This window comes from Erinaceus europaeus, chromosome 18 (genome assembly GCF_950295315.1).
Source record: "Erinaceus europaeus chromosome 18, mEriEur2.1, whole genome shotgun sequence".
Classification (NCBI taxonomy): domain Eukaryota; kingdom Metazoa; phylum Chordata; class Mammalia; order Eulipotyphla; family Erinaceidae; genus Erinaceus; species Erinaceus europaeus.
Window position 1 is genome coordinate 38,422,759 of NC_080179.1, and position 18,482 is coordinate 38,441,240.

Below are 18,482 nucleotides of genomic sequence, written 5' to 3' on the forward strand. Positions count from 1 at the left end.
GGGGTTGGGTGGTAGAGCAGCAGGCTAAGTGCACGTAGCACAAAGTGAAGGGGCCAGAGTAAGGACCCCGGTTCGAGCCCCCAGCTCCCCACCTGCAGGGGAGTCGTTTCACAGGTGGTGAAGAAGGTCTGCCAGTGTCTATCTTTCCCCTTTTCTGTCTTTCCCTCCTCTCTCCATTTCTCCATTACAGTTTAAGAAGCTAGCAGAACATTCCCACTGGGGAGCCAGGTGTTGGCGTATCTGGTTGAGCGCACACATTCCTATGCGCAAGGACCTGGGTTCAAGCCCCCGGTCCCCACCTGCAGGGGGAAAGCTTCATGAGTGGTGAAGCAGTATTACAGGTGTCTCTCTGTCTCTCCTTTCCTTCTCAGTTTCTCTGTCTCTATAATAAATATACAAATAAATAAAATTTTAAAAAGTAAAAAAGAACATTTCCAGTGTTGTGAAGGCAGATAGGGCACCTCTGGAAATAGGCAAAAGTAGGCAGGGAGACTTTGAGTGAGCCTTGGCCCCAGAGTGAGTGTCATGAGTGACGGTCATGGCCCCACACCCCACGCTGTGTCATCTCCTGGGGTGGCACAGAGCAGTGGAAGAAGACTGTAGTCACTGTCAGATGCTATTTTCTTTTTCTTTTTAATTTTTAAAAATATATTTATTTTCCCTTTTGTTGCCCTTGTTTTTAATTGTTGTTTAGTTATTATTGTTGTTGTTATTGATGTCGTCATTGTTAGATAGGACATGTTAGAGAGAAATGGAGAGAGGAGGGGAAGACAGAGGGGGAGAGAAAGATAGACACCTACAGACCTGCTTTCCCACCTGTGAAGCGACTCACCTGCAGGTGGAGAGTCAGGGGCTTGAACCGGGATCCTTACACCGGTCCTTGTGCTTCGCACCACCTGCGCTTAATACGCTATGCTACCACCTGACCCCCCAGATGCTGTTTTTTACAATGGCTCTAATTTAGCTCTGGGATACCGAGAACCAGTCAGCCTCTCCTGCCCTGTTTGATCCTCGGTCTCTATGCCAAGGAGTCAGCTCTGCTTTGGTCACCGTGTGTGAAGGGACCGCGGGAAGGAAGAGGCCCTGTCCCCCCAAGTAAGGTGGCTTCCAGGGAAGACTTACCCCTGTGAGTGTGGACAAAGCCTGAGAGCTTGGTGCTACCCTGCCTGGGCTGGTAAATGCCAGCTGTGTGGGTGGTGGTTGTGTTGATAGAACCACACATGGGCTTAAAATTACAGCTTCAGTGAAAGCCTAGCATTACAGTGGGCTTGCAAAGGCCCCTCCCCCCAGCCTGGGTGGGATTTGAGAGGCCTTGACAGCTGGGATCCCACTGGGGTGCATGTCAGCATAGCCCCCAGGGCCCCACACCCCCCAAGCATCACTGTTTTGTAAGAGAGAAAAGAATGATTTGTTTAAAAGTAAAAAACATGTTTTGTTTTGTTGGAGATAGAAGGAACACCCTCCTTTGGAGTATGGGAGCCATTTCTACAAATAGATGGTTTGGGGACCGGGGGCTCTGAGAGAGGCCTGTCTTGTGGGTGTCCGTGCAGGGAGCAGTGGGTGGCATGCCAAGTTTGAGCTCCAGGCCTCTCCTCACTTACTGTTCTGGGCTGCACACACTCTCCCTCTTCCTCTCTTGCTTTTATGGGGATGCTTGGATTATGGTACAGCTGTTGACTCATGGGAATAGTTTCTCATCTCCCTGCCCCTTCCCCCACCTCTCTCACTGGCATCCTGCTTAAAGGCACTGGAGTGAGCAACAAGAATCAGGAGTGGTCTCTGAATGTCGAGGCAGAACTTCAGGGCTTCTAGTCTGTCCAGATCAGGCTTCCTCAATGCTGTCCAGTGCTTGACATTGACTAACACTCAGCAATCTTGAGGCCTTATTTTTTATTTAATCAGTTTTATTTATTGGATAGAGACACTGAGGCTTCAAGAGGAAAGGTGAGATAGGGAGTGAGGGGTGGGGGAACAGGTAGTGGTGTACCTAGTTAAGTGCACATGTTACAATGCAGAAGGATCTGGGTTCAAGTCCCTGTTCCTCACCTGCTTTCGCTTCATGAGTGGTGAAACAAGTCTGCAGGTGTCTCTCTGTTTCCCTCTCTATCTCCCTTTTTCCTCTTGATTTATCTCTGTTTCTACCCAGATAGATAGATAGAGAAATAAATAAATAAAAGAGAGAGAGGCAGAGAGACACCTGCAGCCCTGCTTCACCATTCATGAAGCTTTCCTCCTGTAGGTGGGGACCAGGGGCTTGAATGCAGTTCCTTGTGCACTGTACTATGTGCTTAACCAGGTGCACTACCACCTGGCCTATATCCATTTATCTATCTATCTATCTATCATCTATCTACCTGTCTATCTGACGAGATCGGGCGTGTTCAGGGTGGTATGGCTATAGACACTATCTATCTTTTTGACAGGGTTTCTCTGTGGCTTGGTGCCTGTAAGACCACACTGCTTCTGATAACTTCTCCTTCTTTAGACATATGAGAGATATAGAAGGTGAAAAAGAACAGGAGAGAGATGGAGAGAGAGAGAGAGACATTGCTTCACCACTCATGAAACTTGCCCTTTGTCTGTGACCCCAGGTAGTGGTCAGAGACTCAAGCCTGGGTGAGTCTTGCATGCCAGAGTGATTCTACTGGACTCTATCCAGTCCCTTTGTCTGTCCTTTGGCTGTGTTCCATTTGACAGCATATGTTGTTCAGAGCTTGACCATGGACTCATGAGAGGCTGTGACATGACCAGCTCTGGTGTCAGGCTGGCCAGCACCTCCCTAATCATGGGAGTCACACACCCCACTGACTCAGTCAGGGTGGGGATAGTCCCTCAGCTTCCAACGGCTGTCGGTCCTCCTGGCATTCTCTGAGGAAGACAGCCTGGCTTTCCCTCCCATGTGAACAGAATTTTATGGGCGTTCCCATTCCCTTCATTTCTCCCCCTGCCATATTTTATCTCTGTTGGGCTTAGCCTATTATCCTGCCAAATGGATGATTTTTATCTCCTGGTTTCTCAAACTCTTATGTTGACTGACTGTGGGCACTGTGTGGATTCTGGCTGCTACAATCTCCATGTTCATGCCAGGACATATGGATCTGATCGCTGCAGCTGCCTGGCCCCCGGTGGGATCTGGGCCTCCCACTGTACTGCTCCAGGCCTCCATGCCTGATCCCCCGCCCCTCCACAGACCCTCACATGTGCACAGTGGTTCTCTGGCCTTGGTGCTCTGGATGCCTGCTGGGTGTTGGCACAGCCCAGGTTCTTTGGACCCACCATGGAGAGGTCTGCACTGGGCTCATGGGTGGTTTCTCTGGGCGGGCAGTTTCAGGTCTCCTGCATGCCAGTGTCATGGTGTTCCCAGAGCCTCTTCATCCAGTGTGCTGCTGACTTAAGTGTGGATGGGGGGAGATCTGGGGAGAGACAGGGAGGCTTGTTGTCCTCTCCTCTGGCATATTTGCAAATGGAGTGCAAACGTCCTGCCACCTCTACTGTCCTGGGCACCCCTGCACACAGTTTTCTCTACAGATGCCTGGGGCTGCTCTGGCGGTGAGAGTTCAAAGCAACAGGGTAGCTGGGGAAATGGCCCAACTGGTTTGGAGCAGGCCTTACATTTCCGAGGCTCCCAATTTGATCCCCCCATCACCCCAAGTATCAGAGTGGAGCTCTGGCTTATCTTTCTTTTTCTTTTTTCTTCCTTCCTTCCTTTCCCCTTTCTCTTTCTTCTTTCTTCCTTCCTTCCTTTTTTTTTTTAACCAGAGCACTACTCAGTTCTGGTTTATGGGGGTGGGGTAGATTGAACCTGGGACTTCAGAGCTTCAGGCATGAGAGTCTCTTTGCATAACCATTATGCTGTCTAACCCCGCCTTCACTTGTTTTTCTCTCCCAGTCTAGTGTGAATTATTTTTTCTCATATGTAATAAAATAATACAGCAACAGAGGACTACTGCCCTTAAAGGCAGCTTCACTATTTTCCAGGAAACTTCATCTGCTTTTCTCTCTTAGTTTTCACCTCAGTACCCTAAGATGCTCTTAAGACCCTTGCTTTTTGTTTTTATGTTTATTACTATTATTATTATTGTCACCAGGTTTATCTCTGGGCCTGGTGCTGACACTACAAATTCACCACACCCAGCAGCCATTTTGTCCTTGGTCTCTCTATATTATTTGAAAGAACAGAGAGAAATTGAGAGTGGAGGGGAAAGAGAAGGAAAGAGAGAGGATGGGGGTAGATAGCATAATGGTTATGCAAAGAGATTTTCATGCCTGAGGTTCCAAAGTCCCAGGTTCATTCCCCTGCACTATCATAAACCAGAGCTGAGCAGTGCTCTGGGATAAAATAATGATGATGATGATGATAAAAAGGAGAGAGACAGATAGACACCTGGGAGCTGGGAGGTGGCGCACCTGGTTGAGTGCACATGTTACAATGCACAGGGTTCAAGCCCCTGGTCCCTACTTGGAAGGGAAAAGCTTTGTGAGTGGTAAAGCAGTACTACAGATGTCTCTCTGTCTCTCTCCCCCCTCTCGATTTGTGGCTGTCTCTGTCCATTAAATAAAGATAATAAAAAAAGACACCTGCAGACCTACTTCACCACTTACAAGGTGTCCCTCCTGTAACTGGGGATCAGGGTCTCAAACCCTGGTCCTTGTGCATGGATGTGATGTGTGCACTCAATTGTGTGCAGTACCACCTGGCCCCCAGATTCTTATTGTTCAGATAAGAAAATGAAAACTCAGGGGCAGGGGTAGATTCCATAATGGTTATGCAAACAGACTCTCATGCCTGAGGCTCCAAAGTCTCAGGTTCAGTCCCCTGCACCATCATAAACCAGAGCTGAGATCTGGTAAAATAAAATAAAATAAAATAAAAAAATGGAAACTCAGAAAGGCTAAATAGTTTGCTTCACACATCATAATGCGAGGAGGCCACAGGTGTGGGTTTGCATCTGGGCTACCCATGCAGTCAGCAGGTATGACAGGCGGCAGCCACCCAGGACCCAGGGCTGAGGGGCCACTGGGGACAAGCCCTGAGGGGAGCTAGGTGCTACCTCGGGTTCACCACAAGATGGAGCTGCTGCACAGCTGCCTGGGAGCTAGGACAGGGTCAGCTGTGCGCCACCAGGCCAGGACCTCTCTGTGGCCTTTCTTTTCTCTCTCTCTATTCTCTCTTCCTTCCTTCCTTCCTTCCTTCCTTCCTTTCTTCCTTCCTTCCTTCCTTCCTTCCTTCCTTCCTTCCTTCCTTCCTTCCTTCCTTCCTTCCCTCCCTCCCTCTCTCTCTCTTTCTTCTTTCCTTCCTCCCTCCCTCCATTTCTTTCTTTCTTTCTTTCTTTCTTTCTTTCTTTCTTTCTTTCTTTCTTTCTTTCTCTCTTTCTTCCTTCCTTTCTTTCTTTATCTCTCTCTCTCTTTCTGCCTGTCTTCCTTCCTTCCTTCCTTTCTTTCTTTTCCTTCCTTCCTCCCTCAATATTTTATTTATTTATTTATTTAGTTAGTTAGTTCAGTATTATTGCTGGGGCTCGGTGCCTGCACTTAGAACCACTGCTCCTGGAGGCTATTTTTTCCCATTTTGTTGCCCTTGTTGTAGTTGCTATTGTTATAGCTGTTGTTCTTGCCCTTGTTGTAGTTGTTATTATTATAGCTGTTGCTGTTGTTGGATAAGACAGAGAGAAATTGAGAGAGGAGGGGGAGACAGAGAAGGGAGAGAAAGATAGACACCTGTAGACCTGCTTTACCACTTGTGAAGCAACCCCCTGTAGGTGGGGAGCCAGGGGCTGGAACCGGGATCCTTGATCTGGTCCTTGAGCTTCATGCCACGTGCACTTAACCTGCTGTGCTACCACCCGACTTCCTATTTACTTATTTTTAATGACACAGAGAAAGACACACAGAGACAGCTACCAGAGTACAACTCAGCTCTGGCTTACGATGGTGCTTGGGACTGAACCCGGGACTTTGGAGACTCAGGCCTGAGAGTCTCTTTGCTGTCTCCCCAGCCCTTTGTGATATTTCTGTGAGCCAATCCTAGCAGCATCTTCCCCAGGAATGTGGGAGGCTGAGGAAACGTTAAGACCCCCCTATCTCAGATCAGGCACCTTGGTTTCTTGAAAACTGCAGCTATGGCAGATTCCAGAAGGCGGTGAAAACCCATGAAAGCTCGGGAGGAGGGAACATAAACCCCACGTCCATTCACAGGTGGGAGGTGGATGGAGGTAATCTGGGATGAATGGTGGTGGTAGCTGTTAAGACTCCCCCCCAAAAAAAATTTCTTTCCCTTTATATTTAATTTTGAAGAGTTTTAAGCCTACAGACAAGCTGAAAGAAGTGTACAGTGAAAGCCTATTTCTTCTTCTCCTTCTCCTCCTCTTTCTCCTCCTTCCCAGAGTCTTTTATTTTGGTGCAATACATTAAAAATATTATTTATTTATTTATTATTAGATAGAGACAGAGAGAAATTGAGAGGGTAGGGGGAGATAGCTAGAGAGAGACAGACAGAGACACCTGAAGCCTTGCTTCACTACTCATGAAACTTCCTTCCTGCAGGTGGGGACCCGGGGCTTAAGCCCGGGTCCTTGCACACTGTAATGTGAGTGCTTAAGCTGCCATGTCACCACCTGGCCCTGTAAACTACCTCCTTAGCTTCGTGCAGGGTGTGTGTGTGTTCATGTGAATGTCTGTGGCAGACATTATACGCCTCTCTCAGACACTTCAGTGTATCTCTCCTCAAAACATGGCCACAGTTCCGTTCTTGGCTGCTATTAGTTCTCAGAAAGGAATGGAAGAGAAAATGTACTTGGTGTAAGAATTTGAAAAATCCCTTATGCTGTCTGGTTGCCAAGTATGAAACCATTAGGGAGACAGTTTATAAGACGCAGCCCTTCCTCTGCATCTGGGAGGAAGCAAAGAGGGACCCCATGTGTGACGTTGGGGGGGTGGGGTGGTTGGTGGTGGCAGTGGTGGGGGGTGTCTCACGGGGAGTTAAGCAAACATACTCACATGAAAATTGTCTTGTAAATAGTTATGTGATAACAAGATGATTCAGAAAAGACCCATCCCTTTCTCTACTTACTTTAAGAAACATTGGAGAAGTGGCTGTGGATTCTGATCTTGTGTTTCAGTACCAAGCTTGGGATGCATTGGATCGTGGTGCACCTTCCCGTGGTGCATCCCGTGAGTACCCATTCATTGGGGAAACTGACGATCCTTCCTAGCCGACTGAATCCACATGGATCCCAGTCACTTTCAAAGCCATTAACTGGCTACGAAAGAAGGGCAAACGCTAGAAGAAGAAGAAGTACCAAGCTGGATTTGGGGAACCCAAAGCCTGTTCATACATCGAGCAGTTGTACTGCTTCTGTCAGACTTGGTTTTGTTTTGTTTTTTGCCACCAAGATTATCACTGGGGCTTGGTGCCAGCACTACGAAGACATTGCTGCTGGCAGCCAGTTTTTTTCCTTTCCTCCCCCCCTTTCTATTTGTATTTGATAGGAGAGAGACAAATTGAGAAGGGGAGAAGATAGAGAGGGAGAGAAACAGAGAGACACCTGCAGACCTGCTTTACCACTTGCAAAGCTTCACCCCTGCAGGTAAGGACCGGGGACTCGAACCTGGGTCTTTGTGCATTGTAACATGTGCACTCAGCCAGGTTTCCCACCACCCAGTCCTGATTTCTCGCTATCTCTATCCAATAAATAAATAAATAAATAAATAAAATATTTTTAAAAATTCAAAAGCAGAAGGAGGAGGAGAAAAACAAAGAGAGGAGAAGGAGGGAATAAATGGACACATTTAGTCAAGCACCCTGCTCCCTACCTGCAAGGGGAAAGCTTCATGTGTGGTGAAGCAGGGTTGTAGGTCTCTCTCTGTCTCTCTATCTTCCCTTTCCCTCTCAATTTCTATATCATTATCTAATAATAAATAAATAAATAAATAACACATACATACAGGGGTTGAACAATGGCATATCTGGTAGAGTACATACATTGCTATGCAGAAGGACCCAGGTTCAAGTCTCCTTGCCCCCACCTGCTTCACAAACAGTAAAGCCCTGCTGCAGTGCTCTCTCTCTCTCTCTCCCCCATGCTCTTTATCTCCGTCAAAAAGAAAAAAAGGCAAATATATATAAATATAGATAGTCACAAAAATAATAGTCTGCTCATATCTGTGACCTTGGGAGAACTACTACAGTTCTCAGTGGAGGGAATGGGGACACACAACTCTGGTGGTGGGAATTAGACCCCTGCTATCTTTTAATTTTGTACATCAATATTAAATAACTAATAAAAATTAAAAGAAAAGAAAAATGAAGGATGAAAGAAATTGGCCACCAGGACCCAGCGATGACCCTGGCAGCAATAAAAAATATAAATAAAATGAAAAGACACACTATAAAAGTTTATTAATGCCACTGGTTTGTAATACTGTGTGAGTCTGGAGGCTGCAGTGTTCCACCCTGATATATATACATGCTTTACCACACACCAGGATGGAGTTCAAACCATCAAACCTCATTTCACTTTTCTGAGCACAGCTGGTTTTTTTTTAATGATTCTATTTTTATTATATTTATTTATTTATTGTATAAAGACAGACAGAAATCAAGAAGGAAGGGGTGATAGAGAGGGAGAGAGACACCTGCAGCCCTGCTTCACCACTCGCAAAGCTTTCCCCCTGCAGGTGGGGACCGGGGGCTTGAACCCGGGTCCTTGTGCACAGTAATGTGATTGTTCAGCCAGATGCACTACCGGCCAGCCCCAATTGTTTTTGTCTTAAAGTTTATTCACACCTGCATCACTTCTTTTCTAGAAGGTAGCTGGACTGACCTCTCTGTTCACTGGCAAGTCTGCAGTCCTGAATGCTCCCCAAACAGAAAACTGACTTTGTCCTTCCTGTTGCTCTGTCCCGTGACTTGCGTGGAAAGAGCCAAGAGTGGCCAGGGGAAGCTTTCCCTTTCTAATCCAATAGTGTTGCTGCTTTTCATCTTACAATATCAAAATATTAAATTCACCAACATTGCTGCTGATCTCAACAGAGAAACCTCCAACCGTTTATAGACTGTCATGCTGGGGTGGCCGACGTCTTGCACAATTCATGTTTTGCCTGGGTGTTCAAATGGTATTGCAAAGTGTGAACACTGTTGTTGCTTCCCTCGGAGTGACAGGCGCACTGTGCTCATCTTGAGGAAATGTCTGTCAAACAGCCAAGTCTGAACAGCCATTGTGTATCTTCCAGTTAATCTTTCAAGTAAAAGGAGGTCTCGTTCTTTCAGGAGAAAATGGTGTTCACTTTGACTGGAGACGCAAACCAACCCATAGGACTTTTATTCCGACGACTTACATTTAATACCACAAGTTAGTACGTCAGTATGTTTGGAGACTCTGAGCTAGCTCACCCGGGAGGTGTCTGCTCTGTTAAGTGTGCGACCCAGACTCCAGTCCAGCTCTCACTGCACTGTGGGAAGTTTGGCTGTTGTGATTTCTTGCCCTCAGTCTCTGCCTCTCTCTAACTGAAAAAGTTGGTCAAAGATTTAAAGAAAAATTGGTGAGGGGTGGGCCTGGTGGCACACCCAATTAAGTGTACATATTACCAAGCACAAGGACTCAAGTTTGAGCCCCTGCTCCCCACCTGAAGCAGACATGCTTCACAAGTGTTGAAGTAGGCCTTCAAGTGTTTACCTCTCTCTCTCCCTCTCTTCCTCCCCCTCCTGTCTCGATTCCTGTCTGTCTTATCCAGTAAAATAGGAAAAAATGACCACCAGGAACAGTGGATTCGTAGTGCCAACACTGAGTCCCAGCAATAACCCTGGCCACAATAAAAAAAATTAAATAAAAAAATTTTACTGCTTTGTCAAAGAGAATTTTTAGAGGAACTGGTATTTTAAGAAGTGTGCGTCAGGGAGTCGGGTGGTAGTGCAGCGGGATAAGTGCAAGTGGCTCGAAGCACAAGGACTAGTGTAAGGATCCCGGTTCGAGCCTCCAGCTCCCCAACTGCAGGGGAGTTGCTTCACAAGCGGTGAAGCAGGTCTGCAGGTGTCTATCTTTCTCTCTCCCTCTTTGTCTCCCCTCCTCTCTCGATTTCTCTCTATCCTATCCAACGACAGCAACAACAACAATAATAACCACAACAATGATAAAACAACAAGGGCAACAAAAGGAGAAAAAAATGGTCTCTAAGAGCAGTGGATTCATGGTGCAGGCACTGAGCCCCAGCAATAAGCCTGGAGGCAAAAAAAAAAGTGTGCTTGAGGTAGAGAATCAAATGACTGTTTGCAAGTGTTGTAAAAGTTCTGCCAAAGTCCTCAGAGTTTTAACCACTGTGGTCTGCATCCAGCTACATAAATGCTGAAACAGTGAGATAAACCTGGAGCGTCTCAGTATCTGAAAATGCTTTTGACCTCACAGGCCTCTACCCGGGTCTCATGCGTTTTCAGCTCCTCTGGACTACACTTTGAGAATCTCTCGGTGGACGCATCCCAAGGCCTGTGGCGGGTCATCCTCTCTCCATCTTTTCTTTTTTATTATCTTTATTTACTGGATAGAGACAGCCAGAAATTGAGAGGGAAGGGGGAGGGAGAGAGGGAGAGAGACACCTGCACTGCAAAGCTTTTTCCTTGAAGGTGGGACCAGGGGCTTAAACCCAAGTCCTTATGCATTGTGCTCAACCAGGTGCACCACCACCTGGCCCTTATATAAAATGTTACACACACACACACTAAACAGCATGCATGCATATATGTATTCATCCATGTGTATACATCCAGCAACATGTATGCATATGTGTGCAGAGTTCTATTACCAGTGGTTTCAGTCCTGGTTACAGTCCGGCAGTCTCCTGAGCAGCGCCCCCTTCAGGCCCACTTGTCCTACAGCCGCAGCCTCCACTATGTGTCTGCAGGAGGCCTGTCCTTGCCCTCCTCACTCCTGGGTATTCAGGGGAAGCCCCAAGATCCAGGGTCAGCTGACTAGGTATTGCTGCCAGAGACGATCTATCCCTGTGGACGAGTTGAGGACCCAGGGAGCATGGCAGCGGGTGTCCATCCTCTCCGGTGACTTCAGTGCCTGGGCACCCTGCTGCGAGCCTTCCCCACTCTCACCCTGGGCTCCCTAGCCAGTCCCTGCAGCCTGCAGTGCTCTCCAAACACACCTCTGCTTCCGCAGCCAGAATCCTGTATATGCCACCCATCTGGAGCTCATGGCCTCTGTCTGTGCACCTTGTGCATTTCCTTTTTAAAAAATATTTATTTGGGTGTCGGGTGGTAGCGCAGCAGGTTAAGCGCACGTGGCGTGAAGTGCAAGGACCAACATAAGGATCCCGGTTCAAGCCCGCGGCTCCCCACCTGCAGGGAAGTTTCTTCACAGGCGGTGAAGCAGGTCTGCAGGTGTCTCTCTTTCTCCCCCCCATCTTCCTCTCCTCTCCCCATTTCTCTCTGTCCTATCCAGCAACGACGACATCAACCACAATAATAACTACAACAACAATAAAACAACAAGGGCAACAAAAGGGAAAAATAAATAATAAAAAAATTATAAAAAATTTATTTATTTATTATTGAATATATAGAGAGAAATTGAGGAGGGAAGGGTTGATAGAGAGGGAGAGAGACCAAGAGACACCTGCAGCCCTGCTTCACCACTTGTGAAGCTTTTCCCCTGCAGGTGGGGATCTGGGGCTTGAACCCGGGTCCTTGTACACTGTAATGTGTGTGCTTAACCAGGTGCACTGCCACCTAGCCTCCCTTGTGCATTTCCTTAGTGACTAGGAACCACGATGCACTGATACAGGATTTGGGAGCCTCCCGTCTTTGCAGGAGGGACCCACGGGCTATGAACATGCACCTGAGGTGCACACATGGCCTCAGGATCCCAAAAGCTTTCTCAGAACCTGGGCTACTGATGAGCCCAGTCCTTTGTGCTTGTTGCTCCTGCCCACTCTCCTCCACAGCTTGCCTTCAAAGTCCTGCCTCACGGTGACATACAGACAAAGCCACATCTATGTACATTTGGCAGTCGCCATGTTGCAGGGGCTGGGGCGTCTGAGACGCCACCTGAGTGGGAGCTGTGGAGCTTGGCTGCTGCCCTCCTTTGCGCAAGAGGACATGAGGAAGTGTCCTTCTCATGAGTGAGTGAGTGCTGGCCACAGCATTCCTCAACCTGAGAGGAGTTACTCATTTCTATTCAGGAGATTCAAGGCCTCGCTTTGCCCTTCTTATCAGGGTCCAGTTCGAGCCTGGTCACCCCAGCCAGGAGTGGACAGCAACACCCGGGAACCTTGCTGAGAATTTGAACAAACTGTCTGGGGGCTTTTCCTGTAGCCAGAGGTGGAAAGGCCAAAGTCACTGCTGGAAAGGGACTCGTTCACTGAGGCTGGAGGGGCGTGGCTAAAGCCAGCCTGCCCAGCTCTGTGTGTTGAACTTTCCCGCTTTTGACTTGATGGAATGCAGAAACAATGGGCCTCCCACCCCTGTGGTATCAAGCCTGATGATACAGATGAGACATGAAGGCCTCAACTGCCAAGAAACTCTGGAAGTCTCCAGCCACTGCTGTGACTGACTCCACATACTGAGCTGCCAAGAAGACTGAGGCACAGGAACACAGACCACAGGCCCAAGAGCTCTGGAGCAAAGCAGCCTGTTGGGCTGTGCAGGCCAAGGGGGAGGGGTGAGGGTTAGAGCCCCTGGGAGCATCAGGACAGCACAGACCTAGGGGAAGTAAGACCTTAGAAGTCTTACATGATTCAGTTTGTGTTTTGAGAAACTTTGAGACATACAATTGATTTTCCCCCTCATATTAATTAACTACTGATTTATATGTCTACATTTTGCTAGGAGTGTACATAAACACCATTCCCTCCACCAAAGGACTGTGCATCCCTCCCGCCCACTCCCACCCCCCACTGGCCCAGGAAGCTACATGTCTACCCCTCACCACTGGGTTTTTACTTTGGTGCCCTACTTATAATTTGATCAGGTCCTGCTTTTAGTTTCCCTTTCAGATCTTCTTAATCAACTTCTGTTTGATGAGTGGGATCATCCCATACTCATCTTTATCTTTCTGACTTAGTTCACTTAACATAATTCCTTCAAGCTCTGTCCAAGATGGGTCAGAGAAGGTGGGTTCATTGTTCTTGATAGCTGCATAGTATTCCATTGTGTATATATACCACAGCTTTCTCAGCCACTCATCTGTTGTTGGGCACCTGGGTTGCTTCCAGGTTTTAGTTGTACCCCTCCTACCTTATGTTTTCGTTCATTAATCCTTTCTTAAATAAAAAATTTAAAAAAAAAAGAAGTCTTACATGAGGCCTGAACAGGATAAAGAAAAAGAAGAGGTTCCTGTTTATTAAACATTTTGTCCTGTTTTATATCAGCCACCTGGTCTATTGCAACAATCTTTTGGCTTTTGTGGATTTCTTGAATTGTATTGCTAAAGAGAATCACATTAGTTCTTTAGAGAATTATTCAAATAGACAAGTCTACTTACTTGGAGCAAGACAAAAAAGCAGCAACCCAGCAACATTTGAAATGATTCAGCCACCATGACCAGTTGTGATTTGTCCCCAGAAGTTAGGATTGATTTCACATATGAAAACCAGGGATTTACATTACTATCTCCTTTAAAATGGGCCTGCAATCTCCATACTTCAGAGTGGGGAGGTGTCTTTCTAAAGCATGCACATTTAAAGAAAAGAGATCTCCTTATTCAAAACAAGCAAATAACTAAATAGGCAAATAAAACAATTTGTGCGTATTTTTGTTTGCAAGTGCTAGCAAGCAATTTCATGTATCATGTAGTCTTACTTTATATGCCTCTTTATTTCCACACACAAAGGTAATACTTAATTTTTTTAAAAAAGATTTTATTTGTTTATTAATGACAAAGATAGGAGGAGAGAAAGAACGAGACATCACTCTGGCACATGGGCTGCCGGGGGATTGAACTCGGGACCTCATGCTTCTGAGTCCAGTGCTTCATCCACCCTGCCACCTCCCAGAGCACTAATACTTCTTTTGTTTGAATTTTTTCTCTTTTCTTTCTTTCTTTCTTTCTTTCTTTCTTTCTTTCTTTCTTTCTTTCTTTCTTTCTTTCTTTCTTTCTTTTGTTCCAAGTAGGTAGACTTGTCTATTTGGATGATTCTCTAAAGACCTAATGTGATTCTACATTACAATAGATTTCAAGAAATTCATAAAAGCCAAAGCATTGTTGCAATAGACCAGATACAAAACAAAACAAAAACCAAAGAAAAAAATCAATGAATTCCAACACCCTTTCATGATGAAACACTCAACAAACTAAAAGTAGCAGGGAGTCTAAAAACAGGGCTTCCACTATGCAAATGAAAACAAAACACAGGGGACATCATCATGCTTAATAGTGAAAGATGGTTGCATTTATCCACAGATTAGGAACATGACAAGAAAAGATGCCTTTACTGTTCTCATTCAGTATTGTACTATATGCAAGGACTAGAAGCCTCATACATAATGAAACTTTGCTGCAGGTCTTTCTCTCTCTCTCTTTCTCACTCCTTCTTTATTTCTATCTATCTCTAATAGAAAAAGGCGAGGAGGCTGGGTGGTAGCGCAGTGGGTTAAGCACATAGCACAAGGACCTGTGTAGGGAACTAGGTTAGAGCCCCTGGCTCCCCACATTCAGGGGAGTCACTTCACAAACTGTGAAGCAGGTCTGCAGGTGTCTATCTTTCTCTACCCCTCTCTGTTTTCCCCTCCTCTTTTGATTTCTCTCTGTTCTGTCCCACAACAATAACATCAATAACAACAGCAATAAAAAACAACAAGGGCAACAAAAGGGGAAAATATAGCCTCCAGGAGCAAGTGGATTCATGGTGCAGGCACCGAGCCCCAGCAATAACCCTGGAGGCAAAAAAAAAAAAAAAAAAAAAAGAAGAAGAAAGAAAGAAGAAAGAAAAAGTCGTGGGAACAACAACAACAAAAAGTTGTCAGGAACATTGGAATCACTGTGCAGATACAGAGTCCTAGAGATAACCCTGGTGGTAAAGCAAAATAAATAAATAAATCATAAATAAATAAAATAAAGTTATAGAAAAGCAACTACCAGATGGTTTCACTCATATGTGGAATCTAGAGATCTGATTTACATAAACTTGCCAAAAAAAAAAAAAGCCAAAAAACAGAAGCGAGCAAATTGTTTATAAGACCTGTGAGAACTCTGGTTCTTTGGGAGATGGGAGGGTAGGGACACAGAACTTTGGTGCTTTGGTGGTGGGTGTGGTATGGAACTATATATTGTAATCTTATGATCTTGTAGCAAACTATTGATAACAAATAATTTTTTTTTTTAAAGACACAGCAATTCGAGAATGTGGTTCTGGTTTAAGGACTAACATACAAATCAATGGAATGTCCGATAATCTTGGAATAAACTCTCATATTTGCAGTCAGCTGATTATTAATAAAGATGGGAAATCAATACAATAGAAAAAAAATCCAGTTCTTCCAATAAACAGTGCAGGGAAAACTGGGTATCCACAGGCCACAGGGTGAACTGTACCACTTCTCCAGACCACATGCCAAAACTCACTCGAAATGGACAAAAGGACTGTTGTGAGAAGTAAAACTATAAAACATCGAAGAAAAACATAAAGGTGATCTTTATCAGTGTGGATTTAGTAATGGCTTTTTTTGCCTCCAGGGTTATTGTTGGGGCTCAGTGCCTGCTTCTGGAGGCTATTTTTTCCCTTTTTGTTTCTCTTTGTTGTTGTTATTATTATTATTGTAATTGCTGTCACTGTTGTTGGATAGGATGGAAAGAAACCAAAAGAGGAAGGGAAGACAGAGAGGAGGAGAGAAAGATAGATACCTGCAGACCTGTTTCACCGATTGTGAAGTGACCCCCCCCCCCCGCAGGTGGGGAGCCGGCGGCTTGTACTGGGATCCTAACACCAGTCCTTGTGCTTTGCACCACATGAGTTTAACCTGCTGCACTACCACCCGACCCCCTAGTAATGGCTTCTTAAATATGATCTAAGAAACAAAACAAGAAGATAGTTTCAACATCAAATACTTTTGTGCTTTCCATGGCACCATCAAGAAAGGAGGCACATAAAGGGAAGACACAAAGTGAAACTTGCCCTGGGTGTGGTGTACTGTGCCAAAGCAAAGGACTCTGGGGGAGGAGAGTGGGGAGGAGTTGGGGGATGATTTTGGGGAAAAGGACTTAAGTTGGGGGTGAGAGTATTACGCAGACATCTATCAAGGGGGAGGTGAGAAGTTGTACTCATGGGTCAACAGCTGCATGCTTAACCATCACCCACTTACCCCCAATAGAATAATAGAATTTCATGGGAGTCAAACAGTAGCGCAGTGGGTTAAGCGCAAGTGGCACGAAGCGCAAAGACTGGTGTAAGGATCCTGGTTCGAGCCCCTGGCTCCCCACCTGCAGGGGAGTCGCTTCACAAGCAGTGAAGCAGGTCTGCAGGTGTCTATCTTTCTCTTCCCCTCTCTGTCTTCCCCTCCTCTCTCCATTTCTCTCTGTCCTATCCAACAACAATGGCATCAATAACAAGAACAATAATAGCTACAACAATAAAACAACAAGGGCAACAAAAGGGAATAAATAAATAAATATTTTTTTTAAAAAAAAAGAAAGAAATTCATGAGTATTTCTGAAGAAAATATGAGGCTCTAGAAAGCTCCACTCCCAAGGACAGCCCGGTCAATCTGTGCCCCTAGATAGATCATGAATGACTCATGATCTGTGCAAGAGACATCTAAGGGTTTCTGCAGGCTCTATAACCATGTCAGAATAGAGATGCAGGGGCCTGGGTGGTGCTGCGCTTAGCTAAGTGCACACATTACAGTGAGCAAGGACCTGGGTTCAGGCCCTGGCCCCAACCTGCAGGGAGGAAGCTTCATGAGTGGTGAAGCAGGGCTGCAGGTGTCTCTCTGTTTTCCTCTCCATCTCCCCCTCTCAATTTCTCTCTGTCTCTATCCAATAATTATATAAATAAGTAAAATTTAAAAAGGGTGACAGTGGTGGTGCACCTAGTTGAGTGCCATGTTACAGTGTGCAGGTTCAAGCCCCTGGTTCCCACCTGCAGGGGGAAAGCTTTGCAAGTGGTAAAGCAGGGCTGCAGGTGTCTTTCTGTCTTTCTCTATTATATATCTATCATCTCTTTCCCTCTCAACTTTTGGCTGTTTCTTTCCAGTAAATAAAGATAATGCAAAATAAAAAAATAAATATATTTATTTGTTTTTATGAGAGAGAGAGGGAGAGAGAGAGAGAGAGAGAGAGAGAAACTGACTGACTCAGCACTGCTCAGCTGCTCAGCTCTGGCTTATGGCAGTGAAGGAATTGAACCTGGGACTTTGGAGCCTGAGGCATGAAAGTCTTTTTGTATAACCATTATGCTATCTCCCCCACTCTGTCTCTCTGTTTCTCTGCTTCTCTATCTCTCCTTCCCTCCCCTCTCCATTTCTGGCTGTCTTTATCTAATAAATAAATAAAGATTAAAAAAAAAGATGAACTTGCTAATATTGTACTGGCTCAGGGTTTTCCAAGCTGTCGGGATGAATCAGTTCAATCCTTTGGGCTTTACAAGTCATGCCAGCTGGACATCCTTCCAGCTCTGTCATTCTGAAGAGAGGCCCTCTAGAGCCCCTCAGCTGTAATCGCTGTGAGTCAGGCTCACAGGCCTAAGCTTTGTAACTCAGCACCGCTGAGCAGCCAGCTCATCTTTCCCCCTGGACATGCAGCCCCAGGGACCTTGAGCCCTTCCTGAGAAGCAAGGTAAGCTGCTCAGAATAGCAGAATACAGTACAGTGCCTTTGAATATTGTCCACGAAGTCACGAGTTCTTGCCGATTCTCCTGGAATGAAGAGATCCCGTCTGCAGGAGTGATCTGAGAATGGCCTGGAGCTGCCCCCTTCAAACCCTGACCATTAGTGGTCTGGGGGGTGGCGCAGTGGGTAAAGCACTGGACTCTCAAGCATGAGGTCTCAAACTCAACCCCTGGCAGCACATGTACCAGAGTGATGTCTGGTTCTTTCTCTTTCTCCTTAAAGTAAATAAATAAAATATTTAAAACAAAATGAACCAACCAAAAACCTAGCCTTCAATTTCTCTCAACTTGGAAGATTGTCTAATTTATCCAACCATTCTTAATTTCTTTAATGACAGAGCCTAAAACCTGTTCAATAGATCCTTGCTGTCTGATAGGCTGTGGGGAAGGGGGAGGTATGTTCTTAATATTTCCCTTTCAGACTAGTCATTTTCTTTTTGAATAGGGGTTAAAGAAATGGCCGATGCCCAGTATCACCTTTGCTGGAGCAATATTCTGCTTCCTCATAGTCTGGTGCAGTATATTTAAAAAAAAAAAAAACTTGACTAATAGCATGACTAGTTATATCTCTTTGATTGCAAGTGACAGAAACCCAATTTTTTTTTGGTCATCGCTTCAGGGTGACTTTTTTCAGATAGAGGATGACAGACAAAGAGACAGACAGACAC

The 18,482-nt window shown here is 45.7% G+C and overlaps 1 long non-coding RNA gene across 1 annotated transcript in view; it reads left to right on the forward strand.

Moving 5' to 3' along the window:
- The first annotated feature begins 993 nt into the window (after nt 1-993).
- Nucleotides 994-18,482, forward strand: part of LOC132534319 (uncharacterized) — a 34,234-nt gene continuing 16,745 nt past the window's right edge. Inside the window, exon 1 of the long non-coding RNA XR_009546042.1 lies at nt 994-1,095. This is a non-coding gene — a long non-coding RNA (uncharacterized LOC132534319). The remainder of the gene's footprint in view (nt 1,096-18,482) is intronic.